Source organism: Protopterus annectens, chromosome 7.part0 (genome assembly GCF_019279795.1).
Source record: "Protopterus annectens isolate FY-2018-M chromosome 7.part0, PAN1.0, whole genome shotgun sequence".
NCBI lineage: Eukaryota > Metazoa > Chordata > Ceratodontiformes > Protopteridae > Protopterus > Protopterus annectens.
The window spans coordinates 958,020,702-958,032,348 of NC_056739.1; the positions used below are offsets into that span (position 1 = coordinate 958,020,702).

The 11,647-nt window shown below is 39.1% G+C and overlaps 1 long non-coding RNA gene across 1 annotated transcript in view; it reads left to right on the top strand.

Moving 5' to 3' along the window:
* The window catches only part of LOC122806799, a 167,753-nt gene extending 156,382 nt beyond the window's left edge, over positions 1-11,371 (top strand). Inside the window, exon 3 of the long non-coding RNA XR_006365557.1 lies at positions 10,794-11,371. This is a non-coding gene — a long non-coding RNA (uncharacterized LOC122806799). The remainder of the gene's footprint in view (positions 1-10,793) is intronic.
* Positions 11,372-11,647: the final 276 nt, after the last annotated feature.

Genomic DNA, 11,647 nt, shown 5'->3' on the forward strand with positions numbered 1-11,647 from the left:
CTGTATTAAGGGGGCTGCCGCCTATGTGGTAATTCGTGGGTGTTTTGTTTTTCCCAAACGGGATGACTATGCATTTTTTGCCATTTAGCTTGAGGCCATGACTTTGACACCAGGTGTCTTTCTCAGTAAGACCTTTTTGAAGGATGTCTGTGTCAGCCGGAGAGTGAGTTATGGCTCCCAGTTTGCAGTCATCGGCGAACTTGGTTAGCCATAGTCCTCCTGTGTTTGTCTGTACTTTTGAGAAATATATGCCGAACAGTAGGGGTCCCAGAACCGAGCCTTGTGGGACACCACTTGTGACTGATTTAGAGTCAGACCTGGAGCCCGCTATTCTTACCATGTGAGTTCTGTCTGTAAGCCAGTTGGCAACCCATCTTGTGACGTAGGGGTTTATGTTCAGGCTGGTGAGTTTTTCTGTAATACCCGAGTGAGGAATGGTGTCGAACGCCTTGGCAAGATCAAGGTAGGCTGTGTGAACCACCTTTCCCTCGTCTATGGCCTTGGTGACTGTCTCGAAGAAATAAACCAGGTTTAGTAGGCATGATCTGCCCTTAACAAAGCTGAACTGGGTCGAGTCAAGTGTTTGGAGGTTTCCAGTGTCTTTGTTAATGAGTTCCATGATGATGCGCTCCATAGCCTTGCAGACCAGGCAAGTCAGGCTTATGGGGCGATAGTTACCAGGGTCATTTGTGGCCCCTTCTTTGTGGAGCAGAATAACCGTTACTGTGCGCCATTCTATGGGCACGTAGCCTGTGGAGAGGCTGAGGTTGAACAGCGTGTTTAGGTGGAGGGGGTTTAGTTCATTCTGTAGTTCGTGCAAGATGCAGCCTGGGACACTATCTGGCCCCACTGATGCTCTGTTTTTGGCTTTTGAAAGGGCTGTTTTCACCTGTGCTTCTGTGATTTCCGGGACAATACACTTTTCCGGTATTGTTGTGGGCCCTTTTGAGGGTGCGAGGGAGGTGAAGTTTGCACTGAATCTATCTGCCAGGATATTGGCAATATCAGTAGGTTCAGTATATTTTGTGCTATTTTGCACTAGCTCAGAGCATATCTGCGAGTTGCCACTTAGATTCTTGACATAGCTAAAGAAGGCTTTGTGGTTATCTTTTGAATCCTTGGCTTTTTTTCTTTCGAAGTTAGCCTTGGGTGATTTTATGAGGGACCTTAGTTTCTTACTGATACTGATCAGGGATGTCTTTCCTTCTTGGGATTTGCTTTTTTTTTAACTAGTTTCCTCCTTATGTTGTATAGCCTGTTTATGGCAGGGGTTCACCAGACTGGTTTCCTTGTCTTAGGGGAGTAAGTCTTGGTCTTGCTAGGGATGGCATGATTCATGCATCCTTGTAGGTGCTCATAGAGTGCAATTGTAAAGGATTCTGCATCTTGGGCAGTGTTATCCTTTAGCGTGGGGGCTGTGAAACTTACCACCTCTGCCTTAAGTAAGGTGAAGTTTGCTTTAGAAATGTTTTTAACTGTGGTTTCCTTGGCTGGGGTGGTGGTGGGGTATGGACATCCAGGGTGATTAGTTTATGGTCTGATCTAACCAGTGACGGGTTGACATCTGGTACGGAACACATGTCACCCATGTTGGTGATTACCAGGTCCAGTATGTTGTGGCCTCTGGTAGGGGAGTTTACCAGCTGATCCAGGGCATTTGAGTTGATAAATTCCAGTAAGCGCTGAGCCTGGGAATGTGTACTCAAGTAGTTTTCCCAGTTAATGGTAGGGTAATTGAAATTGCCCAATATCAGGGTGTTCGGTAGGACTTTCATGTTTTCCAGTGTCTTCAGAAAGGCAGAGTGGTGGTCCAGGGTCATGGAGGGTGATCTGTAGCAGGCCTCAATTTGCATTGCAGATTTGCCCGATGTTAGTTGTATATGGATGATCTCAGAGGTATCATGCTGCGCCACTAACCTGGAGGTGTGAGTATCTTTGATGAATATGGATACACCCCCTCCTTTTGTGTTTCGGTCCGTGTTCTGTGGACGAAATGTGTGGTATGAGTTGTAGCCCGGTAGTGCTGGGGTGCTCTCTGGAGCCTTGAACCAGGTTTCAGTTACTGCACAGATGTCGACGTTCTCCATACTTAGGAGTGCTTTGAGTGCATGCATGTTGAGATTTAAACTCCTGGCGTTGAGTAGCATAACCCTCATTTTTTTACTTGTGCTGTTTACGGTGGTGGGTTTGAATTTTGAGCCTTGCCTAAAAAAGGCACTATGGGGGCAGCAAGAGCCTTGGCCAGTATTCGAAAGCCAAGAGGTGACAGGTGCAAGCCATCTCTTGCGAAACAACGCAGCTTGTCGAGCATGTCATCCCAGGCTGACAGATACTAGATCCCCTTTGAATGACACCAGAAGCTTAGCCAGTTGTTGAAATTAATCATTTTTTCTTTATACTGAGGTGTCATTCTTGGTGAGGGCAGAATGCTACACAGGGTCAGGGTCATGCCCGCCTGGGATACATGATCAGAGAGCTCTTCCACATCTCTTTTCATGTAGTCCAGGGAGGTACATATCAGATAATTCACACCAACATGAACAATGACAGGGTCATATTTGTACTTGTTCTGGAGTGACCTGAGTGCTTGTGTTATGTGGCGGATTCTGGCTTCTGATAGGCAGCTAACAGTAATCTTCTCCTTGTCCAGTCTAGTGAGTGGGGCGTCAGTGTGCCTGACTATTGAGTCACCTATTACTAGTGTGTTAGGTATGTTATTTCGCCTTAAGGGCTGTGATTGTGCGGCACATTGATTTTGTGTTTTATGTGTTGTCTGGTTTGTGACGGGAGGTGCAGGTTTTGTGGGTGTCTGCTTTGGAGCTCTCTGATGCTTTTGCAGGTTTTTATTTAGAGCCTCCGAGTATGATTTTGTGTATTTGTGTGTATTTTTTGACATTGCTGGTTTAGTAAGTCTATGTGAGGCTGGAGGTGTGGTGCAGGTGTTAACCTTCTCCTCATGACTGTCTGTTCCAGTCTTGGGTGGAAAGACCTTAGCCTCCAGTTTGTCTGTATAGTTGCATCTCTTGCATATGTTAGTGTTTTGTGGTAGGAGGAGAGGGCTGTCTGTGTACATGAGGCAGTTGTAACATTGCCACGGTATACCCAGATTCACCAGCTGGACTGGAGAGTACACCTGAAGTTGCCCTTTGGTCATGCCTGAATAGTAGGGTGAGCTGCTTAGTCACTTGAATGGTGAGGGGTGGATAAAGAGCCTTGCCTGCTGGGCAGTCAAGTGTTGGGGTATATTAGTGCTTGCTATTAGGTCTGAGCAAGTGCTGGACTGTAGGATGCTTTTTGAGTGCTTAGGGTGAGAGTTAGACTAGTTTTAAGTGAAAAACTGAATAGTATTGTATTTTATCTAGCAAAGAGTGCTGCTGTTATTTGGAATGAGTTTTTTCTGAACACAGTCTTCACATCCCAGAGCAGAGAATGGCCTGTCATGCATTTTCTAATCAAACTGTTATTAAAAATTTCAAGAACACACAGAACAAATTGAAAAATAGAATATAGATTTTAACATTTCAACAAGATGTCCATAAAGCATTTACACACCACATAAAAACTCAAATTCCTCTAATATATATATATATATATATATATATATATATATATATATATATATATATATATATATTTCTATGGAAATAATCCTCATGGCATAGCATGTATTGCACATTGGATTTAACTTGTCCACTTTAATACATAATGAGATCTCGTCAGTTAAACTGCACACGTTACCTTGTGCCTAAGGAAATTTATTGTACCAAACTTTCCATTTACACAGCACCTTCACCATTACTAATATAGTCTGAAGTCAAGGCTCTAAGTCTCCAAGTTCAGAAGTCAAAGAATCAGTCTCATAAAGCCTACAAGATCTTTTTTCCACAGTCTGGTGACCATTTTTTTCCTAACCAACATAATTAAATTTAATAAATTTTAGTCACCTTATGATAAGTTCACTAACAGGACATATCCAGTTATGAAGAAAGGAGGTGAAAGGGTAACCAATCCCTTCCGTATACTATTACAAATGCCTTGTAACTCCCAAAATACATGTCAGCAGGTCCTGAATGTACCTCCGACAACTTGATGAAACGCTGGGAAGCATCTTCTTAAGCTTAACCATTGCATAGAAGAATTTAAACAAATATTGCTAGGTGAAGAATCTGAAACTAATTAATGTAGTGGCATATCTCAGGATCTGGAACAATTTGTACCACTCATTATCTGGGATAGCTAAACCTAAGTTTGTCTTCCAAATCAGTTTATATCTAAGTGAAATATGAGATTTCATACTCAAAAGTATTCTATATACTCCCATATCAATTTATATCTAAGTGGAATATGAGATCTCTTTCTCAAAAGAATTATATATATTCTACCTGTATGTCCCTTTTGAATCTTTTAACCCTTCCCTCACTTCAACCCACCATTGAATCCAAAATGACCAGTCCATTTTTTGGGAAACAACTGTTTTTTTTTTTCCAGAAAACAACTGAAGCAGGTCTTTCTCCTAAACATTATCTAACTCCTGCATCTGAAACTTTGGCAGAGTTCATCTTCAGAGTAGATACCAGCAGATCTTTTGGCAGATTTAATGGAAAACTTTATGCAGCATATAATATTAGGGAAAGAACAAACCATTTTATAGTTAATGTTCTTTGTTGAAAATCGAGATTTAAACTTCTCCAAAATTGAAAGAGTTTTTTTTATTTTCTCTACGATATAGCTATAGGTTAACATCACAGATCCCTCTAATCTATTGGTTAGGATGTTCCTAGGTACTTCATACTCTCAGAGGCATCCACATAAAGAAACTTTCTCCCCAGATCCACCAGTGGACTACAGTTAATCCTGAACTCTGTCTTGCAGAAATGAATCTTATTACACAAATTACTAACAAAAGACTACAGGGTCTCAAATAAGCAGAAGTAAATTATCTATATATAATTTGAGGGATATATGGGTTTTCCCCTAGGTAAAAGATGTCCCTCATCTTAATTGCCAATGGCTCAAGATACAGTGCAAACAAAAGGGAGAACAAAGGGCAACCCTGCCTACATCCCCCACAGAGTGATTTCCATGAAGAGCCTTGGATCTAATTTAATTATTGCTTTAGAATTAGTATAGAGTGCCTTGATTAACAGAATAATATCAAAGAGGAAACCCATTCTTTCCAGAACCACAAATAAATTGTCCCAACAAACCTATCAAATGCTTTCTCCACATCTAGGCTGGTTCTAATTAGCCTCTTGCCCACTTTTGAGGTGTTGTCAATGTCTTACAGCATCTTTACTAAATTATCTAGTGTTATACATCTTAACACAAAACCAGTCTGGTCCAATTGCATTATCTCTAGGAGGAAATGATCTGTCCTGTTTGCTAACATTAGTGTAAGGAGTTTATTATCATGGTTTCAAGTTGTAGTAAAAGAGTAAGACATCACCTGCTGCAGGTCCTTACTAGGTTTAAGTATGATTGCTTTTTTAAAATGTATAAAAACAGGAGGCACCATTGGTTCATTATCTGATGAAGTCTGCTTTGGGCACACGAAAGCGCTCATTTTGTTGGATTTTACTGTCTGTTGGAAAATAAAAGAATTGACTTTTCTGTCGATGGTACAGAACTTTTTGTGTTTCAGGTTTAAGTATGACCAACACCATGGCATGTTTTCAGGATTCAGAAATCACCCTCTTTGTCATTATATTGTTAATCAACATAACAAAGTTAGTAATAAAATAATTTCCCCCTTACAAAAGATTTCAAGAGAAAGACAGTCAAGTTCAGGTGTTTTCCCCTTTGTTAGTTTTCATAAGTGAAGATAAATAATAGGGTCTGAACGTGAGTAGCCAACTTGATTAGGAAGGTCCCAGACAAATAAGTCATGGCTGATGTAGTAGAAGAGACCCAAATGGGGTACTCTGAGTAGAGTTATTGGTAAAAGGATACAAAAATCTGTAGTATTTTATGTGGGGAAAGTGGCTACCTCCATTGTGACTGCACTGATAATTGTATTTACACCCATCTATGCATGAAATTGTTGCAGTTGTATAGCTAAACATTTCTGATAGGACAGGGTGAATTCTAAGCTTTTGACACTTAAACATTTTTTCTGCAAATTTAGCATTTTAGTGCAAATAATTATCTAAGTATGTACTGGACCTTCTAATTTCTTCTGTGCATAACCTCTAAGCATACCCACATACACCTTCTCCATATTTCTGTGCAGTTGCTGTGTCATATTAAGAGCCGTAGATTTAGCATCCATCTCCGTGCCTGGTAAAGCAGATGCAAGTTTATATTTCATTTTCTAACACTCAACTGGAAGGGTATGAGTTTTGGTTCCCACTCACATTAGAAATGTGCCAAAAATCCCCTTTGTAAGACTTGCCAAATTATCTGATCTACAAAGAGACAAAGTAGGTTTCACTGAGAAACCATCTATGTTAATTGTAGTTAATAGAGGGTAATTATCCAGTAAAGTAGGTGAAAGGGTATCCAAATTCCCAAATCTATGAGCATGTTCCCTTGAAACAAACACTTTGTCAGTCCTGGAATAAGGTCTATGCCTATGTAATAACAGGTGTACCTGGGAGAGGAAGCAATTCAACCCTTGAAACAAATCCATTAGACCTTTGCTGATAATAAACTCTTCAAAAACACCTGTATAGAGAACCTGTTAGATCTGGCATGAACTTCTTCTACTTGACAAAATTGTGTTCTAATCACCAGTTCCCACTGTTATCCTTTCTTGCAAATATAACATTTCCTTCAAACTATCTGAAAGGTATGAAGTGACTGCATGGAGGGGTATAAACACTAACCAATTTAATCAAATTGCCATCTATCTACCTCTTTATCAAGATAACTCTTCCCCATTTGACAGCATAAACATCTATCACTGACAGGAACAATGAATTTTTAATTAGTACCACTACCACATGCCTCCTTCCTTCAACATAAGAGGCAACCCCCCCCCCCTAAAACCTGTAGCCCTGCTTTCCTTTCAAGTTTCAGATGTTCCCGTGCACTGAGATGAGTCTCTTGCAAAAGCAAAATATTTAGATTCAACTTCCTAAAATAGAAAAAAAAAGCCTATTTCTTTTCAATGGGTGGGAAAATCCATTAACATTCTCTGGAGAATGGACGCGCTGTACATCTTCATGCTGATTGGAGAATGACTGTTCTCCAGCAGGACATTAATATACAGGCAATGTCCAGTAAAAAAACAAGTCCACCACTTCAAGGCAGCATATTAAACTGTGTCGAAGCTTGGACAGAAAAAAAGTAAATGGTCACCATTTTTTTTTTACTCTAGCCAAATGTCGCTTTGCTGTTTAGCAAGCATAATTTAAAAAAAAAAGTAAATAAAGAAAAGAAAGAAATGCATGCGTGCGCGTGTGTGTGTGTGTGTGTATGTGTGTATGTGTGTGTCTGCCTATGTGCTTGTGTGTGTGTGAGAGAGAAGAGAGAGAGAGAGAAGGAAAGACATAGAGAGTGAGAGAGACAAACACAGCCAATACCAACATCTTTCAGCTCCAACATGCAGTCCATTAGTAAAGCATTCTCTAAACAATACATATGTAACTTTAATGTCTGGTATTATTGATTTATCTTAATCCTCAGTGATTTAGCAGAAAATCAAACATTGTAAGAGGACTAGAGCAGAGCTATGCAGCAAAATTAAGGACAATTAAGAGGCATGGGGGGAGTACAGTGCCTTGCATGCTATGTTTTTTTTCATTTGTTTGCTCACAAAAAGATATCTTCATAGACTAGTACTATGCTAACTGCCTCTGTGAACCATTTTAAACCTAGCCAATTACCCCACATGAGAATCAAATCCTGCACCTTGTGTCTATAAGGTAAACACTTTAACCATTATGCCAAGATGTCTGCTCACTCAACAAAGTGGCTGTAAAGTATGTGTGTTTTTATCTATATGTTTGTGAGTCTGTCTGTCTGTATGTCTGTCTATACTTCTAACTGTAAACATTAACTACTTACATAACTTATATTTTGAATGTAAAACATTTCCTCCAGGAATGCTATAGCAAGTCAGAAACATTAGGCAACAGAACTATTTTGCATCAAAAATATAGAAAAAGTACACAGTAATAAAAAAAAATTTGTTTGAAATGGGTTAATGGCACTTGTTGCATAGGGGTGAACATCCACCGGGAAAAATGGTTAACTTGCATATTAGCATGTTAACCATTTTCACGGTGGATGTCCATCCCTGTGCAAGAAGTGTTATGAACCCATTTCACATTTAATAAAGTAATGTAGCAAAACATGTCATAAGAATTTATTTGTACAGAGTAAAAGAAATTCTATATCGTTGATGCACTCACTTATGCCAGCATCAGTAAAAGGCATATTGAAAGAAATTGGTTAAACAGGACTAATAAAGCACATCTTAAACTGTACATTCTTTAACTGTGGATATAATAGATCAAAGTATATATATTACGTTATTTGCATTAATTTTCCAAGGAGGATGTATTTCACCTCTTTTTAGATGAAGGAGATATGTTGTTGTTGTTGTGTCTTTCGGCTTTTCCCGGTTAGGGGTCGCCACAGCGGAACTCCGGTCCGCTAAGGATTGGTAGTTGATTTTTACGTGCTGAGTTACCAGCCCTGATGCATAACCTTCAATGAAGGTACGCCCATTCACGCATGTCTCCACGCAGAAGACGCTCTAGCTGAGAATCGAACCGGACAGCGTCTTACTATGAGGTGACAATACGTTTCTGAAATAAACAATAACATAAATCACCTGAAGTCACCTGCTTCATCTCCCTTACTTTTCATAATATCAACCAATATTGTAGCCAGTGATCCACACTGGCCTGAGTCATGCTTCTTCCTGTATTTATAATTAACAGCTAGATGTTCAATAAGATAAATTCCACTTTCAGTGCCGCATTAGCTCACAGGTACATCCAGTATTTTTAATGCAGAAACAAAAATTCACAATCTGCATATCTTGTTGAGAAGACATACATAATGCTTAGGCCAATGCAATTACACCAGCATAAGCAGGTATGCTTCCAACTTCCCTTTTAGAGTTCTCTTACAGTTCTAAGAAATTTGCAATCCCTTGAAACACTCTGCCATGCTTTTTAAGTTACCCCTAAATATACTAATGGTTAGATATTGGACCCAATTCCAAAAGACTTGCTGTTAGTCTAAGTGGCCACTTAAACTGAGAGCAGTTGTTTTGAAATGTGGCCCACTGTGCAAGCCTGTTTATAGTTGGGCCTTACACTGAAGTAAGTCACTTACACTGAGAGCAAGTCTTTTGGAATCAGGTTAGACTTACACTGAGCAACTTTTTTGAAATCTGGTCCCTTATATTTTTTGGAGGGGATCCAGTGTGCAATCTGATGCAAGTTGTTTTTGGTTTGTGAAGAACAACATTTTATATACCTTGTCTCCACCCCATCCTAGATTTTATATAACATGTCTCCACCCCAGCTTAAGTTTTGTTTTACAGCAGTGTAAGTGTCATGTTCAGCACTATAACAACCTATTATTACTTGTTCACGTTTTAATGGTATCAGAATTCCCTGGCCATTCAGTGGTATACTCTAAGTGTATTTATCCAAATGTCACCAAGAATATCAGTATTAATTCCTTCTGTTTTGGTTACTTTTGTACAGCTTCCATTTTTCACTATCTATACTAAAAATTGCTTGTCAACTAAATGCAATATCCTTCCTAAATTTTCCCTTCCAGAAAACAGATAGACCCTGTTCTGCATCCAGTATACCTCTGTCCTACGTCACACCAACTTCATCTGTCAGTTACCAGCAAAAGGAACAAAAGTTTGATTCACAAAGATCCTGTTTTCAACATCTTAGTTAATATCAGCTGTTTACATTTGAAAATATGAAAAAAAATTGAAAAACAAAATAGCTGGAAGGACAGCAATTATCATGAATATCTGGAACAGCTTTGTAGTGTAATGTAAGACTGGATAGACTATTGATCTGTCAAGGCTGTCCACAGTCTTACACACTTAAATGTGAAGAAAACGTTTCAGAAGTGGGGAAATGGGGACTTACAGAAAGTAAGTCAAAGAGTACTCTGCCTTGGAGTATCCCCTTTTCTCCGAGGTATGCTTGGATACAGTATATCTAAGTAACATGGATGAAGGGGGCGTGTGGGAGGGTGCTTGCTCTTACTGCAAAAATAGTTTTAAAGGAGAACAGTGAATGTTGATATTTGCTATTGTCTTGCCATTTCACAGTTTTTGCTTCATAATTCTGGAACGGCATTACAGTAGTAAGACGTTTGTAATACACTGCTATGTTTAAAGAATCCCAGGAACAAATTTGCTTTCCTGCTTTGTTTTACACTATTTCACATTCACAGGCGTGTGCTTTAGTTATTATGCTGTTGCAAGTTTTCTCTTTCATTATTGCTGCTTCAGGCTAATGTTCACAAACAAAAGTATGACATTCTGCATGAACACATATATCTCCCAGTGGTAGTGCATTTACCATTACAGGTCTACAGGTAAGTACTAGGCTAGCTGCCCTTGTGAAACATTTTAAGCCTAACCAACTTCCTTTTGAAAGATGAGAATCAAACCCTGTACGTTGTATGTGTGTGTGAGGTAAAGACCTTAACCATTATACCAACCCCCAGTCAATATGGTCTGCACTGTCATTCTGTTTGCTTTTTCATACATGGAAGAGTTGTATAATTATGTAAATGATTGAAATGTTCTATATTGACTTTGAGCACAACATAACACGCATTTTCTTCTTGTTACTACTTTTTAGGATTTGTTGGAATGAGACCTAACCAGGTAACTCAAAGGGGGAACATGTTGTGAGAAATCAGCAAACTCCATACTAGAACACTGAATGTATGAAACAACACCACTGTTGAATTCAGATATTTTACTGCTGTTTTGGTTGCACTTTGAAGTCTGCTGTGCAGGCATTAGAACAATTTCTATAGTTCAAATGCAGAATATGTCAGCGCGCATTCTAGTTCATTCACAACAATGTGTAGATAAAAGCCACCAACCACTAACACTTCAGAGGATCCTGGTTTCTTATTCTACTTAATAGGCACAAAAAAATAACTGTAAGTAAATGCCTTGATGGGCAGTCATAAGATTAAATCAAACACTAAATCATTAATTTGCAAATAATAGCTGTACTATTGCAGTTATATGTTTGAAAATATAAAACACAGAGAGGCATGGCATTAGATAGTAAATAAAAAGGACCTAAAGAGCATGAGCAAAGTTTGTACATGGTGGCAAACTTGTCAGATAGCAATGGATTGGTGTTAGTAGACATACTGGTTCTAGAGTGCACTGAAATAAGGAAAAATATTGAAACATATTTATTAAAAATAAAAAGGAAACTTGTTTTTTTTCATGTGCTTTAAGTCGTGCAGCCTCAGTGTTTCTTGGGCTCACATTATCATACCACACGGTGGTGATGCAGTTGAAGAGAAGGAACTGTTGGCTGTGGAGAAGTTTTCTTTTCTTTTCTTTTTGCCTCCATCCACAGGATCTTTCCCAATAGCTCTCCTTCCTGCATCTCATTTATGTATTCATCCTTCTTTCGGAACAGGAACCAGGAACTTTCATCTAATTTTTCTATGACTGTAGAGTCTGAAT